The sequence below is a fragment of the Acomys minous genome (genome assembly GCF_964271855.1).
Source record: "Acomys minous genome assembly, chromosome: 16".
Lineage (NCBI taxonomy): Eukaryota > Metazoa > Chordata > Mammalia > Rodentia > Muridae > Acomys > Acomys minous.
Genome location: NC_140498.1, coordinates 706,626 through 719,467, shown reverse-complemented (window position 1 = coordinate 719,467; position 12,842 = coordinate 706,626).

Genomic DNA, 12,842 nt, shown 5'->3' with positions numbered 1-12,842 from the left:
ATATTATACAACCCTGAAAAGGAGAGAATGATTAAAAAATACTGATGCGTACTGTAAAACAAGAATAGTTTATGACAAAGAAAAGAAACCAGAAGGGAAAATAGTATACTGTATGTTTTTATTTGTAGAAAAGTCTAATATAGTCTTAAAAATGAGGAGGTGGAGATAGTAGAAAGGGTAAATGCATATCAAAGATTTTCAACTTACATGTGTTTTAGTTTAGTTGGCCTCTTACAAGATGCACTGTGGCCTTCTGGTGTGTGCACGCAACATGTACTAACACAGTCAGGGTGACGAGCACATTCACCACCTCAGCACTTCAAACACCTTTCCTCTAGCTCCTCTGAGATATGTAATAAGCCATTATTGGCTATAGTCACAGTCCTGTGCTGTGACGTTCTAGACCTCACTCCTCCTGCCTAAATATGTTTTTGTGGTCATTAGCCAGACTGTCTGTCTGCTTTCTCCTTCAAACTCCTCAGCCTGTGGAAACCCCTATCCCACTCCCTTGCTTCTAAGGTCATTAAAGATCAGTTTGCCTAGCTTCAACACTTGGCGAAGAGTACACGGTACTTGTTTTCTGTGTCTGGCCTATTTCATTTAACACAGTGCCCTCTCATCTGTTGGCACAAACGTTAGGCGTCTGTGCTTTGTATGAAAGCATAGTGTAGCTTGGCGTTTTGGCGGTGTTATTTGGGTTCTTATATCTACAACCCTCCTCCACCCCTGTCCTTTCGACCCCCAACATTAGGTAGGTGAGAAAGAAGATTAGAGGGGAAAGGGGGTGTAGACTTCTTTAGACTACCTTTTGCTGATTAGGGGTATCTGGTTTTGGGGGACAAGTTTGTCCTTCACCACCAGGATATTCAGTGTGCACGCCTACTTGACAAACCACAACCAACTGCAACAAACTACAGCCAGCCAACGACAGTAACAGCCACGACAGCCGTCCCAGCTCTCAGGGGCCCCAGCATTTGTATATCATCTTAGAAGTTGCCAGAATTCCAAACATCGCGTCCCTGCAGAAGAGCTGAAGCAAAGCAGAGTAATCTACTGTAAAGCAGCCCCATATTCCACGCCTGGGATTAAAACAAAAACATATCCACAAAAAAACATAACTGGGGTTTTTTAAGAAACCAAAAAGTCCCACTACAGGATAATACCTTCTTGTGTCTGGATTTTCTTTCTTCTTTCATCTGTTGATTGCAGTCGAGCCCTCTAAACCTCCCCTATTTTCTGCTTCTCAATAAAGCTATAAGTAAAAAAAAAGATGGGGGGGATAAATGGGTAAGTGTATAATAAATGAACAAATCAAGAATGAATGTAAAAAAAATTTTAATTGGCAAATGGGGAATAAATGAGTAAGTTAGGAGTGAATGATGAGTGGGCGGATAGATGGATAAATGGATGGTCGGCTGGACGGATGCACAGATGCACGGACAGTGCAGAGAGTAAGCCTCCAGCAGAGGTAGCCCCAAGTCCACCTTCAAAGTCTTGAGATTGGTTCTACATTTTCAGAGAATTCCTGAACATAAGACCAACTCTGTTCTGCATCCTGGATCTCAATTCCCCTTACACAAGATCCTGTACTAACTAGTCCCACCGCCCTCCCCAGGGATGCTGCTAGAACACAGTTAAATATCCTCCTAGCTCTGAAAGTCACAGCACCTGTGAATCACACAAAGAAGGGGGCAAAGCTGTCCCACCTCTCTAGAGCCTCCCGGGCGGCAGTGACGTGGGTGTGAACATCTCGAGAAGAGGACAGCTCTCCCCAGTCCTTCTCCAAGACTACATGGAGCAGGAGGCCAGAGCGATTCCGCCCAATCCAGGAATGGTTGGTTGAGTGAGCAGAGAGAAGAAGCTCCAGGGAGAGGAGAACCACGTGGTTGGGAGGCAGCCAATAGGAGGGGAGGGCACTGTGGGTGCGGGAGGCGCAAGAAGGGAGATTGAGGAGGAGATAGAATTAAAGGAAAGTAGGAGATGGTCATCCAGCACTGACACATAGGACGCAGTAACAGTTCCACAGAAGGGACATTTCTGGAATGTGATGAAGGGCGCTCCCTTCCAAAAAGCCCACGTGGGATGAACTCCCACTGTCACTTAGAAGCACCTGCCAGGGAGAGAATACATGGAGCTTTACCTCCCCCTTCCACCTGCACCCAGTGCGGAAGCACCTGAAGGGGCAAAACAGCCTGCTGGGAATCAATCCAAGTTCCCGGGAACCATACTCTCATTCGGAGTCAAACCAGGAAGAGGACTTTGCAAGAACGGCTGCAACCCGGAAAAAAATGGTATCGTGCACTTCCAGCTCTTCCTCGGGATCCAAGAAATTGTATGTCCACCAGCCTTCCGTTCCCAGGAAGGGCAGAGGCCACGCACTGGGTCAGAGCCTCCTGGGCTCCCTACCTGTTTGTGGACAATGGATTCTGAATGCTGGGCCTGATTGGGGTCGGGGAGCTGGTGCTGGAAGGCCTCCGAGGTTTCCTGGAGCGAGCGTGAGGGACTCCCTGAGTCCAGCCATTCTGAAGCATGGCTGAGATTTACTACTGCTTCGGCACTCCCACTCCCCAGGGACAGTCCAGCCTCACGTTGGCTCCCGGAGGCCAGGTGATTCCTCCAGACCCTTGCAGGTAGGGGCCTGCACCTGGGGTCTGAGGAAGAGGAGGCAGAGTTTAAGAAGCACAGAGCCAGGAAGGCTCCTGGCTTTGCGTTCGCGCTTCCTGGAGTTGAAATGCCAGGAACCTCACAGTGCAGTAACCTAGACAGGCCTGCCTTGGCCGATCGTACTCACATCACGGGAATAATCTCAATAATATAGCCAAAGGCTCTTCGCCAGTCTGCAGACCCTCAGGCATTGATGAGGTGAAAGACTGCTGCAGGGAATAGTCAACCAGTGGAGAGGAGGCTACCAAGCTGGGTACCCATCCTACACACGATGCTGAGAGCTTAGTGTCCCAGCCCTGTGTTGGCTAATGAGGATGAAAGGTTTGTGCCTGAGGCCTGGGTGACCTCATATAATGCAGGCGGACTCACTGGCCACTAGCCCAGACTCACAGTCTAATCACCTGGCTCTGCAACTTGCTCACTGTGTGACCTTGAGCACATTCCTTCACTTCTCTGTGCTCATTCCCTGGCCATTAAAGAGGCCACAGTAATAATAGGTAGTTCAGAGAATTGATTTAATGGATGAGAGGGCTTAGAAACGTGACAAAGGCAAATGTAACCTATGTTATGTTGGAAGGGGTTACGTACGGGATTGACGAGAGCACAGAACAGGGAGGAACCAATGCCAGGGCTCAGTGCTGTGCCAAAGGGCGTGGGCGGATAAATTGAGCGGAGAGAAGAGACAATGACGAAGACTGGGATGAATGGTTCTAAGCAGAAGCCACAGTACCCACGAGATGCAGGCAGAGCACAGTCACTACTACAGACTGCAGAGAGTCAAAGAATCCACACAGCTTCTGCCTGGAGCACCTGCACAGGGAGTGCTCTGGGTTGGGGGGTGGGGGTGGGGAGCAGGAATTCTGGTTGAGTGAAGAAGTCATCCATTTCGGACAAGACTCAGGTGATCAGGAGAAACTGTTTCTCAGAGCTCAGGTAGAAGTGGTGCTGACCAGAGGCAGGGAAATTGAGACTCTCTGCTCTCCCTGCCCCACCCACCAGCCATCCTCGGGCTATTCCAGGCCTCTGACCCCCTCACTGGAAACTTTCTACCTCCTAGCCAGGGCCCCCTTGGGAGGTACTCAAACGTGAGACTTTATATAGTTCACATTCATTCTGCCGGGAAATCGGCCCTGGGCTGCAGCGGGACCCAGCCATGAATCACAATGTCCAGAGTGCGGAGGAAATGCAGCCAGTCCGGCAGCAATGGGTGGGACCCCGGGCTGTTCAGCCACAAAGAGATTTTTCAATTTTATTAAAATCGATAGGAGTTTTATTACAGTATAAATGAAATGAGAGCGCCTCGCTCCTGGGATAACAACTCACATCACTCTCTCAGCTGGCGTGAGGGGCCCCCACCCAGAGGAGAAGTGGCTGGAGTCACACTCCCCAGGGTGGAAGCTGGCCCTTGGAACGAAGGGAGAACTAAAGAAACGTACGTGCCAGAACTTTCATTAAAAGCTCCGTGTGTCACAGTGTGCGCACCTCTTATGCTCTCCAGGAACCCTGCACAGGTCACGGAAGGTGGTGGGATGACATTTCTGTGCAAAGAGAGGTGGAGGGAGTTGGAACGTCACGTTGGCTCAGGGCTGAAGCTGTCCTTCAGGAAGCAGGGCCACCCAGCTGGACACCCTATGCAGAGATGGGAGTACTGTCCACTTGCTGGTGTGGGCTAGTGCTGTCCACTTTGCCGGTGTGGGCTGTTTCTGCGTCCGTGGCTATCCTTAAGAACAATGGCTGCCCTGGTCCTATTCACAGACTCTTGGGTGGAAAGGGAAGCAGAAACGTAGAAAAACAGGGCAGAGAGGACAATCACTAAGTGAACAGGGGAGAAACGGGAGTATGTGAACCGAACACGCACCACACCTATGCTCGCACTGCACTTGCAGGCACTCGCACAGACATACACACACACACACACACACACACACACACACACACACACACACACACTTCAGCAACTCTGGAATGGACAAGCATGTGGAGGGTCTTTGAGCTGTGGAGAACAGGCTGCCTGCAGGCATGGGCTGGCTGGGTGAAGCACTAGTCAAATCTAGGAGGGTTCAGCACAGTAGCTGCTAAGATGATTCTCCCAACACTTCCCCAGCCCCTGCCCCTGCCCTTTATCCTGCCCCTGCCCCAGGCCCTGCCCCAGCCCCTGCCCCTGCCCCTGCCTGAGGTCTGGCGCTCTGCTCTCTCCTCTCGTCTGGGGAGAAGCTGTCCCTTGGTCCCGGAAGCTCCCCTGCTAGCCTCCAGTTTGGGGCTGAGGTCCTGGAGGTACAGGAAGCAAATGAAGCCTGATCAATGTGGGCATTGCAATGACCATTCATCAGAAAGACAGACACCTTCCTCCTGGGGGCTGCGCTGCAAAGATGGCCTGCTACGTCCCCTGGCACCCTAGATCCCACCAAGCAAAGCTATTTCCATCTCTCCGCTTCCCCTCCCTGCCCTTGTCTGCAGAGCCACACATTTTCCCTTTGCTGTGCTTGTGTGTGTAATTTGGCATGCAGGGATTTTTTTTTTTTTGCCCAGTTAACAATGCATAATAAACATTTTTCATGTTTTCACACTGCTTCTATAATCCAATTTGATAAATACAAAAATATAGCATAGGTGACCTATAATTTCCTCAACAATTCCTTATCATCAAGTGCACAGGTTACTGCCAGCATTTTCTTATTGGCTAATGACATGTGAAACACTGTCAGTGGGACAGAGTCTTTCTTTCCAGAACTGAACTAGCAGGACCAAAGGACTTAGATGTCCTTAGACTCTTCTTACACCTGCTTGCCTAGGACAGCAGGACCCTTCCTTCCAGCTCTGAGCATGACCAAGTTTGTGTCCCCCACTTCATCCCACCCTACACTACATTCCTGCCACAGGGTTGATGGCAGCACTTTGGGAGGAGATGTTGTTGACAGTCTAACAAGTATCAAACAGAATAAGACTGCTTCGTTTCCGTTGCTCTAATTAACAGAGAGGCTAAACACTCCCCCAGGTGTTTGCTAGCACACGGGTTCCCCCCCCAAGTGAATACTCTCTGCAATACACTCCCCACTTATCTATTGGGTCATAATAATTTTCTTTGCAGATATTTTAATGAGGTCTTTCCGCATCACAGTTATCAGTCCTTCACGTATCAAAATAGAGACAACTACATTTTTCCTTATCGAGTTTCCTCATTCTCCTGGTGTGTGTGTGTGTGTGTGTGTGTGTGTGTGTGTGTGTGTGTGTGTGTTTGCTGTAACACACCAAAATTTTATTTTTGTACTTGGCATCATCCATCAGTCATCCCCTTGGTGGATTCCTTTCTTTCTTTAAAGCCCAGAGCAGTCTTTCTTGACAAAGATAATACATATTTCATTTTCTGCTAAGTTTTCTGTTTTTAAGACTATATTTAGCTCTTTAATCCATCTGTGGTCTATTTTCATGTGGGGGAGGTTCCAAATTAAAATTCTTCAATGCCATCCACTTTTCCAGCATCATTCATTTTTAATTGTTTTTAAATTATTGTTTTAGAAAACGCTGCGGCGTCTCGTGGATTAGGCTTTGCCACGTCCTCTTGTTCCTCAGCACGGCCTCGTCTGCTTGTGTCTCTGGAATCCTGTGTGTGGAAGAGTCCTGGAGGGATTGATGAGAGCGAGAGCGAGAGCGAGCGCTGTTAATCCACAGACCTAACCTGAGGCAGGAGACATTCTCACGCTCCCAAGGGTGTTCATCTTGGGATATATTACAGCTCTCCCCCCTGTCCACATCCCACCAGGGCTTGTAATGTTCTTTATAAAGGTCAGGCATATATTATATTTATTCCTAAGCATGTTAGATCACTTGCTTCTGTTACAAATGGATGTTTTTTATCCTATTTGCTGGCTGCCACCGGTGTTCAGGAGGACCATTGATTCTCGAGTATGTAGTTTGTATCCATCTTCTGCCTCAGACCCTGTAATTCGTAAATTTTCCCAGCCCTTTGTATTCTTTTCCCATACAAATGTTTTCTTATCCCTCCCATTCATTTTGCCCGGCCTTACTGAAGTGACTGACTGAATACAATCTGTTCTACCCTTAAGTCTCTTTTAGAACTCTGTAGGGACTTGGTAGGTTGTTAATTATCAGTGTGCTAAGACAGGTTTTCCTTTTCACTCTTGATTTTAATCTCACTTGCCTTTTGCAGGAGCACAATTTTGTTTAGAAATAGGTATTTATGTATTAGACCACTGAAGAATGTTTTCATTCTTTAATTGTCTTTTTTTTTTTTAAAGTTCAGGGGTTGGGGAATCTTACTGTATTTATCTAGCATGTAGGGAGCCCTGAGTTCTGTCCACATATTAAAAAAAAAAATCTAAAACTATTTGTAGAGTCCTTATTGATGATTTATTTTAATGTATTTATAATTATGGGAGGTATGGGTGTGCGTATTTGCACTTGAGTGCAGGTGGTCACAGAATACAAAAGAGAGCACTGGATTCCCAGAAGTGGAGGCTACAGGTGGTTGTGGGTCACATAGCATGGGTGCTTGAAACTGGACTCCAGTCTTCTGGAAGGACTGCGTGAGGGCTTAACCACAACGACATCTCTCCGTTCCCTTGAGTCTTCATTAAGATGATTGTTAACACTTTTCCATCTTCATTTACATCCTGGATCCTTTGTGGAATGCACATTGTATGGATAATAACATTGTCCCTTAGTGACAGAGCTAGAACCACATCTCCGGTGTTCCCAGGCCCTAGCCCTGTTACACGTAGAAGCTGTCACTTGGGAAGATGTGTTTAATTTCCAGGGATAGAGTGTGGGCTTCTCATTGTGTAATGGCCATGAATAAAGGGTGCAGTTTGAAAGAAATTTTCCCCCCTTTAACCCTTTCTGAGCACCTTGGTTTCTATGGCAACAGCGATGCAGTCAGAACCCCAGCACCTGTAAGGAGCAATTCTGAAAATGTAAAAACTTATACGGACCTAAAGATTACCCAAAAGTGGATGAAATAACACGTTGAAAGGAGTAGATACCTTTGACTCAAGGTTGACTTAGACACAAATGTCCATTGCAAATTAAACAGTCACGTTTATTTCCACCGTGAGTTCTTGCTGGGAGAGGCCTTCACCCACGAGGTCCTCTTGTCTGGCCTCCCTGTCCTCCCTGCCCCCCTCCCCACTGCTCCTGAACCACCTTCATCCTCCTCCAGGCAGCTGCAGCACTCTGCCCCACGAGCTCGTCCTCCCCCGACTGTCTTCTCTCTGCTGCATTGTGGTAGATTTTTTTTATTCTGCTCCAATTAGCAAGAACAGTTACTTCCTCACGAGGACCCAGGCTAAAAGCCAAGCCCACACTGTGCAGCATGGTGCCGCGCTTGCCCCAACATCCAGCTTCTTGGGAGTAGCCCTGGGAGCCAGGCCACCTTCTCCCTGGGCAAACTCCTTGCTTAATTTGAACGTGAAGACCATGTGGCAGGTAGACAGGGGTCCTATACACATTTCCAATTCACAGATGGAAACGGAGGCTTGTGGGGAGTGGGGTGTGTGGGGGGCGTGAATTATCTGAAACTCACACTGTTAGGAAATGGCCAGGACCCACCACACTCTACAGCCTTCCTATGAGGCCAATCTCTCTCTTCCTTCAAGCTTGTAATGGAGAAACCAAACATCACCAGGCGACCAGCAGGAGCTACGGGCACATTGGTTTCTGAGAATCTACAGTTTCCAAGGATATGGAGATCTTCAAGGAAGCAGAAAGGACTTCCTCTATGTCCAGTATCTTAGGTATCACAAAGAACAGTGGACCTTCGGGTCCTCTTGGTGGCCCAAGTGGTGAGCAGAGCTCTGGGAGGTTGGAGACAGGGACAAACAGGGCACTCCTCAGCTTGCTGGTAAAGCGGGCTGGCTCTCCACCGATGGAAGGCCTCGGCTTTGGACATTTGCTCTTCCCTGAGATGCTCAGGGGGGAAGTTGGGAGTTTGCTCCAGTGACTGGGGTGGGGGTTGGGGGTAAGAGGAAATGCTTCTGGGTCCCACTCTGTTCCAGACACCCAAATACAGGCTGCTGGCAGGAAAACATGAAGCTCATTCTGCCAGGGAAGAGGAGGCTGGAAAGAGGAGGGAGGGAGCCCCTCGCCTCATTCTGAGTCAAGGAGAGGTGCCACCTTGACCATCTCAGAAGCTTTGCAAATGGGGCTGAGCTAGACTTGAGTGAAGGCTTCAACAGGGTGTAGGTGTAGTTGATAGGCTCAGAGAGGCTTAAATCAAGGCAGCTGGGGAAGCCAGTGAATCCTGTGGCCCCTACCTGGAATTGAGGGCACAGTGTGGGCATTGCAGGAAGAGGAGATGGAGCATGAATGGAGCTGGTTCATTAGAAATAAGTACAGAACTGTTCCCTCTCTGGTGAAAGCTTATGGTTAGAATAAGGAAGTGGCCGGGCGTGGTGGTGCACGCCTTTAATCCCAGCACTCGGGAGGCAGAGGCAGGCGGATCGCTGTGAGTTCAAGGCCAGCCTGGTCTACAAAGCAAGTCCAGGACAGCCAAGACTACACAGAGAAATCCTGTCTGAAAAAAAAAAATAATAATAGGGAAGTGACCAGTCCAAGTTCACACAGCTAGCTAGCAGCAGGCTCAGGAAGGGAACTAGCCACTCTAGGATCTGGGATCCAGGATCAAGCTTTGACCAACAGTGACTGGAGCAGCTATGTCCTACTGCTCTTCTGGCAGGCTCCCTAGCTTCAGGGTTCTAAGATGTCCACCCTGTGGACTTGAATCCGTCATCCTGGCATGTATGTCACCCAGGAGCCCAAAGGGTGAGACACAATCGGCAGGACAGAGCCAACAGAGACTAACCAGAATATGCAGCCGTGGTCCTGGCTCCCTGAAGATCCCATCATTAAAGTGTTCTCTCTGGCTGATCATATCAGATGCAAAAACATCACTCTTTGCTCAAAACCTCTTATTCTTGCCACCACCACATGTCGGCTGCTCCCTTGCAATAAAGCTTATAAGGACTGCGTACACTGGCCATCTTTGCTGTCTCGTGCCTAACTCACTTTTGGAGCCCTCTGGTTGGCTCCCTGCCAAACCACCCCTGAAGCTCCTTCCCCGTGGACCGAGCATCTCCAGCTGCCCATAGTTTGCCCTCTGCTTTGCTTGGCTAGACCATGCCCAGCATCCTTTCTTTCCTTCAGGCCCTGGTCCTCCAGACATGAGCCAATCCAAAGCAGCAGACACCCTCCAGAACACCTCCTGGAATCCAGACCCAGGACATCTCCCAGCAGCCCCTGTGGGTTTGGACAGCCTCTCATCCAGAGCCTGCTCATCTCTGAAAATCTCTCCCAACAGATTTTGGTCACAGAGTTTAAAGGCCACATTATATTCCATCAAAACTGGGTATCCACTAGAGGAGAGGGGTTCACGGAAGGTACCATGGAGCCTACAGAAATGAGGACCAGTGAGGTTAGACACTCCCTGGTCTGCTGCCGCCTCCTTGGTTGGCAATAGAAGTTCATCCTACAGGAATGTAGAGAATCAATGAGCTCCTGCACGTGCCTGTCAGAAGACGCAGACCCTGAGACCAACAGGGCAGGCGTTCACTTAAGGACACCTGTGGTGTCAGCGACAGACCATCAGGACTGGATCTCCTGCTTCTGGACCCTAGTCCTGCCATGGACTCAACCATGATTCCATCCTACCTAGACTCATTTTCACACAGAAGCACAGAGGCGCCAAGGACAGAGAAATGGGCCGTAGGCAGGTTCCTACTCTTGTCTCTCCAGGTAAGAGCCTCGAGGGCACGTTCCAGGCCCCCTGATTCTCACAGGATCTTCATCCCTGTTTCCGTTCATGCATTCCTCCTTATAATTAATGAGCAAACATTCTTTGCAAAACAATGTTTAAACACTTTAGGATTAATTTAATCAAATATTTAATTGCCCCATAATTAATCATCTGAGCTTAATGAATTGAGCCTCTGTCTCTGGGAGTTGGATTTGCCCAGTGGCTTCTGGAAATAAATACATCATGGGACCTTTCAGAATTATGCTTCCTGGGTCCATGTGCAGATGCTGGGGAAAGGGCACCCCTCTCCCAGCACACATCAATTCTCTGAGTTGGTTGAAGGACAGAATCTTGGACCAGTCACTCCAGAAGTAGGCACAAGGCTGAGCAGGCACAGAGCAAGTGGAGGAAACGGGGCAGCTACAGGTAGACCCACTGACCCAGTTGTGCCTTCTGGAAAGTGACATTCCTTCTGCAAGCTCAGCATTTTCTGTCAGTGAAGTGTCAGTCCCCCTAAGCTCTGGAGAGGTTCCAACAAGACCTCAAGAGGGGCAACCCTTCAAGGAACATCAGCTCAGGGAACATCATAGAAGAAAAGAGCTTATAGGGGACAAAGAACGGGGAGGGGGTGCTGTGAAGTATTGTCTTCAGGAAACAGCACAGGCTGTATGGGGAGGGGGTGCTGTGAGGTATTGTCTTCAGGAAATGGCACAGGCTGTTTAGCTATTTAACTCATAACTGCAGTGACTAACTGTGTAAAAATGGGATCAGCATTCCGCCATGGGAAGAGGGCTAGTAATCCCTACTTACTATTGGCAGTTGATGGTGCTGGGGCTCATGGTCCTCAGAAGGGTAGCCTCTGGTAAGTTGCCCTTGATCAAATAAATAATGCCCCTTGTTCATGCAGGCAGCCCTAATTAAATCCAGTGGGCCATAAACAAGCCAAAAAAAAAAAACCCATAAAAATTATGGGAGAATTTGATGGAACAAAAAATAGTTCAGTGGAAGGGCAACAAAATAGATAATCAAAGAAGTGGGGGGGGTGGGGGGGGTGGTGTGGTGTGTATGTGTGTGTGATGTATGTGTGGGGTGTGTGTGTGTGGTATGTGGTATGTGGTGTGTGGTGTGTGTGTGTGGTGTGTGTATGTGTGTGTGGTGTATGTGGTGTGTGTGTGTGTGTGGTGTGTATGTGTGTGTGTGATGTATGTGTGTGTGTGTGTGTGGTGTGTATGTGTGTGTGTGGTGTATGTGGTGTGTGTGTGTGTGGTGTGTATGTGTGTGTGTGATGTGTGTATGTGTGTGTGTGATGTGTGTGTGTGTGTGTGTGTGTGTGTGTGTGTGTGTATAAGTTGGTTGGGTTTTATTTGTTTGTTTTTGTTTGTTTGACTATTTTCCCTCAACTTGGCATGGCAGGGTCACAGGGAAGATGGAACTCCGGTTGAATAAATTGCTCCATCAGACTGACTTGTAGGCAAGCACGTGGGGATATTTTCTTGAATAATGACTGACATGGGAGGGTTCAGCCCACTGTGGGCGGTGCCGTTCCTGAGCATGTGGTCCTGGGGTATGTAAGAAAACAGGCTAGGTGAGCCATGAAAAGCAAGCCAGTAAACAGTGTCCCTCCATGACCTCTGCTTCACTTCCTGCTTCCTGCTTCCTGCTTCCTGGCCTGCTTGACTTCTCACCCTGCTTTCCCTCAGTGGTGGACTATGGTCAGAGCCTGTAAGCCAAGTCAACCCTTTCCTCACCAAGTTGCTTTTGATCATGGTGTTTATCACAGCAAAAGAAAGCAGTCTAAGAATATGTATGTATGTATGTATGTATGTATGTATGTATGTATATGAAATTGTGACAGAATAAATTGAATTTTAACAATATAAATAAATAAGAGGGTGATGAGTCTTTGTGAGTACCAAGTGTTGGGTACAAAGGGAGTTGCTTGAATCCCGTCTGTGCTCTCCTCACAGTCCTTGGAGCATGAGCTCAGAAGACAGTTTGCAAGATGACCCAGCCTGGTGGGCTCTGTTCATAACCTGCTACCCTACAAGATGCTATGGCTCCATAAGCAAAATATCTGATGAACTAACCATTGAACTCTTGCCCATGTTGGGAGCTGAAAAACTCCCAGCCAGGCTGGTAGGAGACTTAGCACCCCAACAGCGGAGTCCCTGTGAATCTCCATAGTCCTGTCCTTCCCGGGGATGCAGTGGAGAAGGTCAGAGTGTCTGAACTGCCACGAATGCTTCACAAGAAACCAGGGCAGAAGACGTCCCTGAGGAGACAGGTCTAATAATAGCAAACACTCAGGAAGCTCTCTGTAGATGTGCAGGCCCCAGCCCCAGCCCTGACTTGTGGACATGCATTAAGTCCTTACGGTAAGCCCTGAGGGTGAGCAGCACTAGCTGGGCTGGATGGTGGCCCTCATCACTTC